Raw genomic sequence first — 8,094 nt, 5'->3', positions numbered from 1 at the left:
ATTCATGCAAAGGAGTTCGCACAGTGCTGGGCACCACCAGGTTCTGGCTGCTGTGTCCCATGTGGTTGGGATGCCGTGGTGGGCCCAGAGCCGGATGGGATGCTGAGCTGGGACTCTCTATCAGGTCCCGGTCACCTTCCCTGCTGAGGGCATCAGGTGGGTGGCTGTCCTTCCGAAAGGGTGTGTGAGCGGCCACTCGGCTTCTGGTGCTTCCCAAGCTGCCTGAGATCTGAATGTGACCATCCTCTCCTTCTCCCAACCACCTCCACAAGCATCTCTCTCCTTCTCCCTAGACCCTGAGACCTGGAGCTTTCAGCCTGACGTCTGGCACAGCCTCAGACGCAGTGATCATGGAGCATTCTCTGGGAAGATGGGCCTCAATTTTGTCCTGCCCTAGCCTGGAAAACACAGAGAACTCTGAAGATAGCCTAGCCTGAGTTCACCAGAGCCATGGGGAGGAGCCAGCCCAGGTGAGTGCCATTTCTGCTTCTGGAAGGGGCCTCAGCTCACCCTGCTCTCACTCTGGAGTCCTGGGAGACCATGGCCACAGCCAGCAGGCATCCATCTTATCTGGGAAGGGGTAGCTCAATCGGGTCAACAGATAATCTCCCAGAACAGGACTCTGCCAAAGCCTCTAAAAAAAGCTGCTGGGGGGTTGAATATGGAGTTTTCTGTACCCACCTGGACCCCACCTGAGCGTCCTCACCTGAGAATCCAGGCTTCATTCTCATTCATGGGGCTGATCTGCCTGAAATGTCGTCATATTAGTCAGGGCTTTCCGGAGACACAGAGCCAACAGGATGTGTGCATATACAGAAGGAGGTTTCTTTTAAGGAAGTGGCACCTGTGATTATGGAGGCTGGCAAGTCCAAAACCTGTATGGGGAGTGGTCAGGAAAGGGTTGCTGCTGCTGCTGCTGCTGCTGCAGTTCACGTCCAAAGGCTGCCAGGGGAGAGTCGGCATTGCAGCTTCAGTTTGAAAGCCGACTGCTGCAGAATTCTCTCTTGCTCCGAGAGATCAGTCTTTGCCTGACGGAATGAGGCCACCCCCATTAGGGAGGGCAATTTGCTGTATTCAAAGTCTATCAATTTAAATATTCAAACACACCCATTCAAATACACTCTCAGAGAAACATCCAGAAGAATGTTTGACCATATATCTGGGCACTGTGGCCCAGCCAAGTCGACACATACAATAACCATCACTGTCATGCATTCATCCAGTTTGGTTGAGATGGCTTGGGTGGGCCACCCAAGCCATCTCAAATAAGGGAAATTTATTGTAAAGACATGCAGAAATTTCATGAGAACCCAAAGATGGGCACCAAAACATCACGGAACCATGAAGAGCACAGACCTTTATTTAATGGGTATGGGAAGCAGTGATAGGTGGGGAAAGCATGGGGTGGAACGGGGGATCTTTGATTTTGTCCCACCATCTCTCTGAGGCGAAGAGGAGTGGGTCAGCCCTTTGAACATCTCTTCAGCACACTCCGGAGCTGTAGAGCAGCAGCAGCGTGGGGGAAGGCCATAAGAGCAGCTGATTTGATACCCATGACTTGTGAGGGCATGGGGAGAGGAGAGGGCTCTTGCTGCGGGGTTGAGCATCAGAGACAGAGTGGAAAAACCCAGCAGGAACTAGTCTGAGTCATCTCAGAGGAACGGTGAGGGAAAGGGATGGGAGAGTGAGAAGCACATGCTGTTCTCCACTTCCCCTACCAGGCTGTCTCCAGAGCTTCTAACAGACATTCACGTGTCCTTTCACATGACCTTGACAACTGCTCTACCATTTCACTAGGGAGGAAACTGAGGCTGGCGATGGGGGTGGGGGCAAGAGGGGAACTTGCCCAAAGGCGAACAGAAAGGTCAAAATAGGAATCTTTGCGCAAGCATTTGATTTCCAATTTCAGAGCTTTCCTGAGCCATACTCGGGGCTCTCCCTGCACAGTGGTGACCAGTGGTGAGTCAGGCTAATTTGGTTGGAATTATAGACAGCAGAGTTCACAACCAGCACCGGAGACACTTGCCAGCTGCATGTTCCAAGTCACCCCCAGCCTACCTGGTGTGCTCCATCTAGACGCTCTCTCACCAAGACTCATGCCAAACTCTCCTAACTGCCTTCACTCCTGGCCCCATAATCCACTCCCGGCAGAGCAGCCAGCATGGACTTTCTGCCCTTGCTTCATCTTTTTCCACTGGTTTCCAAAACTTTTTTTTAGCATGGAGTTTACACACATCAGCCTGGCCCAAGTGACCTGGTCCTGGCTTCTGCTCTCATCTTTAACACTCCCCCTCACTCACCACATCACTCAGCATATTTGAGGCTGCAAGTGACAGAGAAGTGGATTCAACTAGCGTTATCACAAAGGAGACCATGTCATCTCCTGGAGCAAGACGTCTGGGGCAGGGCAGTGCCAGGGTTGCTTAGCTTAGACTCCACAGCATCAAAGATCCCGATATTGCGACTCTTTCCCCTGTCATCCTCAGCCCATCAAGATGGCCTCTTAGGCTGCCACAGTCCCAAGGCCACCTGTGGATGACAACATCCAGAGGCAGAAGAAAGCATTTCCTCCACGGTCTCTCTCCATCAGTCGTGAAACCTCTTCCAGAAGCCTCCCTCAGAGTACTGCTCTGGCTCATTGGTCTGAATTGCAGCATGTGCCCAAGCCAGGAGGGAAGCTCTGTGATTAGCCTAGACCACTGAAGTTCATCCATGGGACTGCACAGGGGCTATGTGCCCACCATGGAAGAACATGGCTACCCAATAACTCAGTGAAACAGAGGCTGTGCTAGCAAGAAGTGTTTGTGTTGGAGTAAGGAAGGGGACGGGTATTGGATGGGCAAATAATGGCACCTGTCACTCTCACTGTGATTCTGCCTCACCAACCTTTTCCCTCCCATCTGGAACATTCTTCCCTAACTTGATCCCTTGCTGGCTCCCTCTCTTTTAGGTATCAAAGAGGCCCTCCAGAGTCCTCAATCTGTGATAGCCCTCCACCTAGCTATTCTCTCACAAAGCACCTGGCTCTTCTCCTTCTGAGCACTCATCCCAAGGTAAAGTTACATTTTTATTTGTCCCCTGCACCAGATAGGAGCTCCCTGAGGTAGGATCGGGTCTACTTTTGCTCCTTCGGAATCCCAGGTTCCACCAGGGCATATGGTGCAAAGTAGTGCCTACATCTATATTTTGAGTGAATGGTTGCATGAATGAATGTCAGATGCTGTTTAGGCTTTTCAGAGAGTTTCTTTTAAAATTTTATTGGTAACCCTTTGCCCTAGTTATTTTTATCCTCATTTCACAGATGGGACCACTGAGGCAGAGTGTCTTAGTTCATTTGAGCTGCTATAAGAAAATGCCCTCAAAAATAATGCTACACGTCTACAACCATCTGATTGTTGACAAACCTGACCATCTCACACCAGTTAGAATGGTGATCATTAAAAAGTCAGGAAACAACAAATGCTGGAGAGGATGTGGAGAAATAGGAACACTTTTATACTATTGATGGGAGTGTAAAGTAGTTCAATCATTGTGGATGACAGTGTGGCAATTCCTCAAGGACCTAGAACCAGAAATATCATTTGATCCAGCAACACCATTACTGGCTATATACCCAAAGGATTATAAATCAATCTACTATAAAGACACATGCACACCTATGTTTATTGCAGCACTGTTCACAATAGCAAAGACTTGGAACCAACCCAAATGCCCATCAATGATAGACTGGATAAAGAAAATGTGGCACATATACACCACGGAATAGTATGCAGCCATAAAAAAGTGTCCTTTGCAGGGACATGGATGAAGCTGAAAACCATCATTCTCAGCAAACTAACTCAGGAACAGAAATCCAAACACTACACGTTCTCACTCATAAGTGGGAGTTGAGCAATGAGAACATATGGGCACAGGGACGGGAACATCACACACTGCAGTCTGTCAGGGGGTGGGGGGCTAGGGGACGGATAGCGTTAGGAGAAATACCTAATGTAGATGATGGGTTGATGGGTGCAGTAAACCACCATGGCATGTGTATACCTATGTAACAAACCTGCACGTTCTGCACATGTATCCCAGAACTTAAAGAATAATAATAATAATAAAAAGAGAATGCCATAGACCAGGTGGATGATACACAACAGAAATTTACTTCTCACAGTGCTGGAGGCTGGGAATTCCAAGATAAGGCAGTGGTATATTCGGTGTTTGGTGAGGACCTGCTTCCTCACAGATGGCCGTCTTCTCGCTGCGCCTTCACAAGGTAGAAGGGGCAGGGCAGCTCTCTCGGGTCCGTTTTATGAAGGTACTAATTCCATTCCTGAGGGCTCCACCCTCATGACCTAATCACCAAAAACCCCATCTCCCAATACCATCACACTGGGTGTTAGGATTTCAATACGTGAATTTTCAGGGATACATAGCACCGAGAGACACCGAAAGACTTATCTCGGGTGGCATGGATGGTAAGGAGCAGAATTAAAATTCACATTACTTCTTCTGATTTCAATTTCTGTGCCCATTTAACCAAAAACACTTCGGTTAAATGACCGATGACTTGACCCAGAGTGTATTAAGCTGGTTTACTGCAAACCAACACATTTAAAATTGGTTTCCCTCAGTATAATATACAGAGAAATGGATGAAGAATAAATTCTTGAGACTCAGCCCTGCTAGTGGGATGACCCTCCTGTACTTCCATGTGCTTCAACCCATGGTGACAATGACACACCCTGGTATCACACTTGCCCAACCAACATGGCTGCAGATGTTGGTTTAGCATTGTCTGCATTGTTCTAGAGTGAAACGGGTATCAGGCTGTCACTATTCTCACACATTGTTAATAAGAAGCCTTTATCAAGGGGGCATCTTCGGACTCTGTTTTTAACACCTTCTGAACCATGACTTGGAGCCAGCAGAGGAGGCCGTGGCTGCAAACTTCGGCACAACCATGAATGCTGCTGTTCAAGAAATTACGATTTACGTCCATCCCAAGTTGTAAATGCTAGTCTTTTTTTCCATGAACCTCAAACAATTTTATCCATGAAGCTCCTTCCTCATAAAATCTGTGGAAGCCCAATGTATGCCTGGAGAAAGAGGGTGCCCTGGATCTGGAGGCTGGAGCAGCGGAGGGTAGGTGTGCTGAATAACTCCCCCTGGCCTCCCCTTTCTCTGTCCCCAGGGCTCTTCTAGGGTGATTCTAGGCTTCCTCAGAGCACGGTTGAAAACCCTTGCTCTCCTCCAACCCCTTCACTATAGAGACTGAAACAGAGCACCAAGAGAGTTAATGTCTTCCTTTGTCACATGGCTAGTACGTGGCAGAGAAGGCTTTGACTCTTGCTCCAGTGCTCCTTTGAAAGGAACCTGCAGACAACTCTTCAGGCAAAGGGCAGTCAAGACACATTTAAGAAGCAATGCTGGCCTGGCGCAATGGCTTACACCTGTAATTCTAGCACTTTGGGAGGCCGAGGCAGGCAGGTCACTTGAGCCAAGGAGTTCAAGACCAGCCTGGGCAACATGGCAAAACCGTGTCCCTACAAAATATACAAAAATTAGCTGGGCATGGTGGTGCACACCTGTAATCCCAGCTACTAGGGAGGCTTACATGGGAGGATTGCTTGAGCCCAGGAGGCAAAATTTGCAGTGAGCTGAGATCACACCACTGCATGTTAGCCTGGGTGACAGAGTGAGACCCTGTCTCAAACAAACAAAAACAAACAAACAAAAAACAAAACAAAAACAAAGAAGCAGCAGTGTTAACCCCACTTCCGTTACTTTCCTGCTTTCCACTCATGAGCTCTTTGTAGCTTACTTTCGTAGGACTCAAAGGTGTTGGGCTGAGCCTGACATAGCAGAATGACTAGCAGATGATCACATTTGTTATATGGGTTCAGAGAAATTGAAAAAGACACCCAGTTCTCATTAAATGTGATCAGGCATATGAAGAGCTTAGCACAGAGGATGAAATCAGCAGACGTCAGCCAGCGTTGGTATTGTCATTGTCCTGCTCTAAGCTTGCCTCTGTCATCTGTTCACATTGTGACTCTGAACATTCTCATCTCAGTTTCCTTGCCTGTAAAAGGATGACAATGACACCATCTTCTTGGGGCTATTTCAAGGACCAAAATAATGGATATACAACCCTTTTGAAAAATATGAGTAAGCTAGCATTATTATTACTTGGCAAATAATTGTTTTCTTCCAATTACACATCAAGTCAAGCGCAATTCACCTATCAGGTTTATGACTGTGATCATTCTTGATGGGAACTTGCATGTGAATTTCACGGCTCACACTTCAACCCAAGGGAGAACGCTTTATTGACTTGCAAGCTAACACCAGTGATCAGGGCAGAAAACTGAATTTCAAAAAAACCGAAGCTTGAATTTGGAAATTGGGGCATAAATAGGAGAATGTACCAAGCTGTGATTTCTTTAAAAGCTCACCAGAACCATAACTGAAATACAGGATTCTAGTTTTGTTTTGTTTTGTTTTTGAGACAGAGTCTTACTTTGTTGCCCAGGCTGGAGTGCAGTGGCACGATCTTGGCTCACTGCAACTTCTGCCTACCGTCTTCAAGTGATTCTCATGCCTCAACCTCCAGAGTAGCTGAGACTACAGGTGCACATCACCACACCCAGCTAATTTTTGAATTTTCAGTGGAGATGGGGTTTCACCATGTTGGCTAGGCTGGTCTGGAACTCCTGGCCTCAAGTGATCTGCCTGCCTTGGCCTCCCAAAGGATTCTAGTTTTTAATATCAATTTTGTCTTTGTGTTAAAGACAGGTTTGTGGCAAATCAATGAAAAAAATCAATATTGTCTTCTGATACCACACTATCCTCCTCATACTTTATTTTGTTTTCAATTTTAAGTTGCAGTTGAAGTCACTTGTTTACTTAAGAATCAGCCTCTCTGACTAAAAGTTAAAAGGCTTGAGTTCTAGTTTAATTACACCACCAACTAAGTGTCCTACCCTTTGTAAATTACATGTCTCCCTGGGCATCATATACTTCTCTCCTACACAATGGTGGTGTGTGGTGTAGTAGTGGTGGTAGTGGTCATGATAGTGGTTGGTTTGGTGCAGTGATGATGGTGTTGGTGTTGGCTTGTGTTGTGGTGGAGGTGTTGTTGCTGGTGGTGTAGGATGTAATGTAGGATGTAATGTAATAGGATGTAGTGGTGGTAAGCATGGTTCTGATGGCTGTGATGGTGGTGGACATGGTGATGATGGTTGTGGAATGAAATGGTGGTGGTGATGGTGGTCATGGTGGTGATGGTAGTGGTGGTAGAGGGGATGGAAATGGACAGAGAGCTAGTGGTCAAGGAGGGTTGGCCTAGGTGGTCTCTAGGTTCCTCTCAGGTCCACTATTCTATGTTCTTTGATTTCTGCTGCCATTTGTGTGGTCAGTGGGTTGTCCACTGGGGCGATCAGTGAAACGGAGGGGAAAGGAAAAGATTCAAAATTGGCATTGTTGAGAGTTTTCACCCACTTGAATTCTCTTTGTAAGATCTGTGTTTGGGGCACTAGGAGTCTTGTTCTCTAGTATTTGTGGAGTAGGAAAAAAGATTTGATCAGGGAGGTTATGTTTGGCCAAGAGTCCATCAGACTTTGATGGCTTCTACCAGCTCCCAGAATTGACATGAAAAGGATAGCGCTGTATTAGAATTTTGCTGTAAGAACATTTGAAATTGGGGAATATGTAAATCAGAGCCCCAAAAAGAAACAGATGGTGCACTAAATTAGGATAATTCAAGGAGGTTTAATTTGCAAAGGAATATTTATAGAGTGTGGCCAGGGTAGAGGGGAACCATAATGGAAGGTACAGAAGCCTGGGCTAAAAAACAAGGGTTACCATCCTAGGCTTGCTTACAAGAGGGAGAGTGTATTAGGGTTCTCTAGCGAAACAGAGCCAATAGGATGTATATATAGGAAGAGATTTATATGAGGAATTTACTTACTCAAGGCTGAGAAGTCGGAGTTGCTGTCTGTGAGCTGGAGACCCAGGAAAACCAATGGTGTAATTCAGTCCCGAGTGCAAAGGCCTAAGAACCAGGGTTGCTGATGGTACTAATCCCCGTCCAAGGGCAGGAAC

General features: G+C 46.9%; 1 long non-coding RNA gene across 1 annotated transcript; it reads left to right on the top strand.

The window, feature by feature from the left end:
* Positions 1-3,088, top strand: LOC141407693 (uncharacterized). Its single transcript, XR_012417846.1, has 3 exons — positions 1-156; positions 294-470; positions 2,951-3,088. It is a non-coding gene; the product is annotated as an uncharacterized lncRNA (long non-coding RNA).
* The last annotated feature ends 5,006 nt before the right edge of the window (positions 3,089-8,094 follow it).

The sequence above is a fragment of the Macaca fascicularis genome, chromosome 9 (genome assembly GCF_037993035.2).
Source record: "Macaca fascicularis isolate 582-1 chromosome 9, T2T-MFA8v1.1".
Classification (NCBI taxonomy): domain Eukaryota; kingdom Metazoa; phylum Chordata; class Mammalia; order Primates; family Cercopithecidae; genus Macaca; species Macaca fascicularis.
This window is presented reverse-complemented; position numbering and strand designations above follow the sequence as displayed.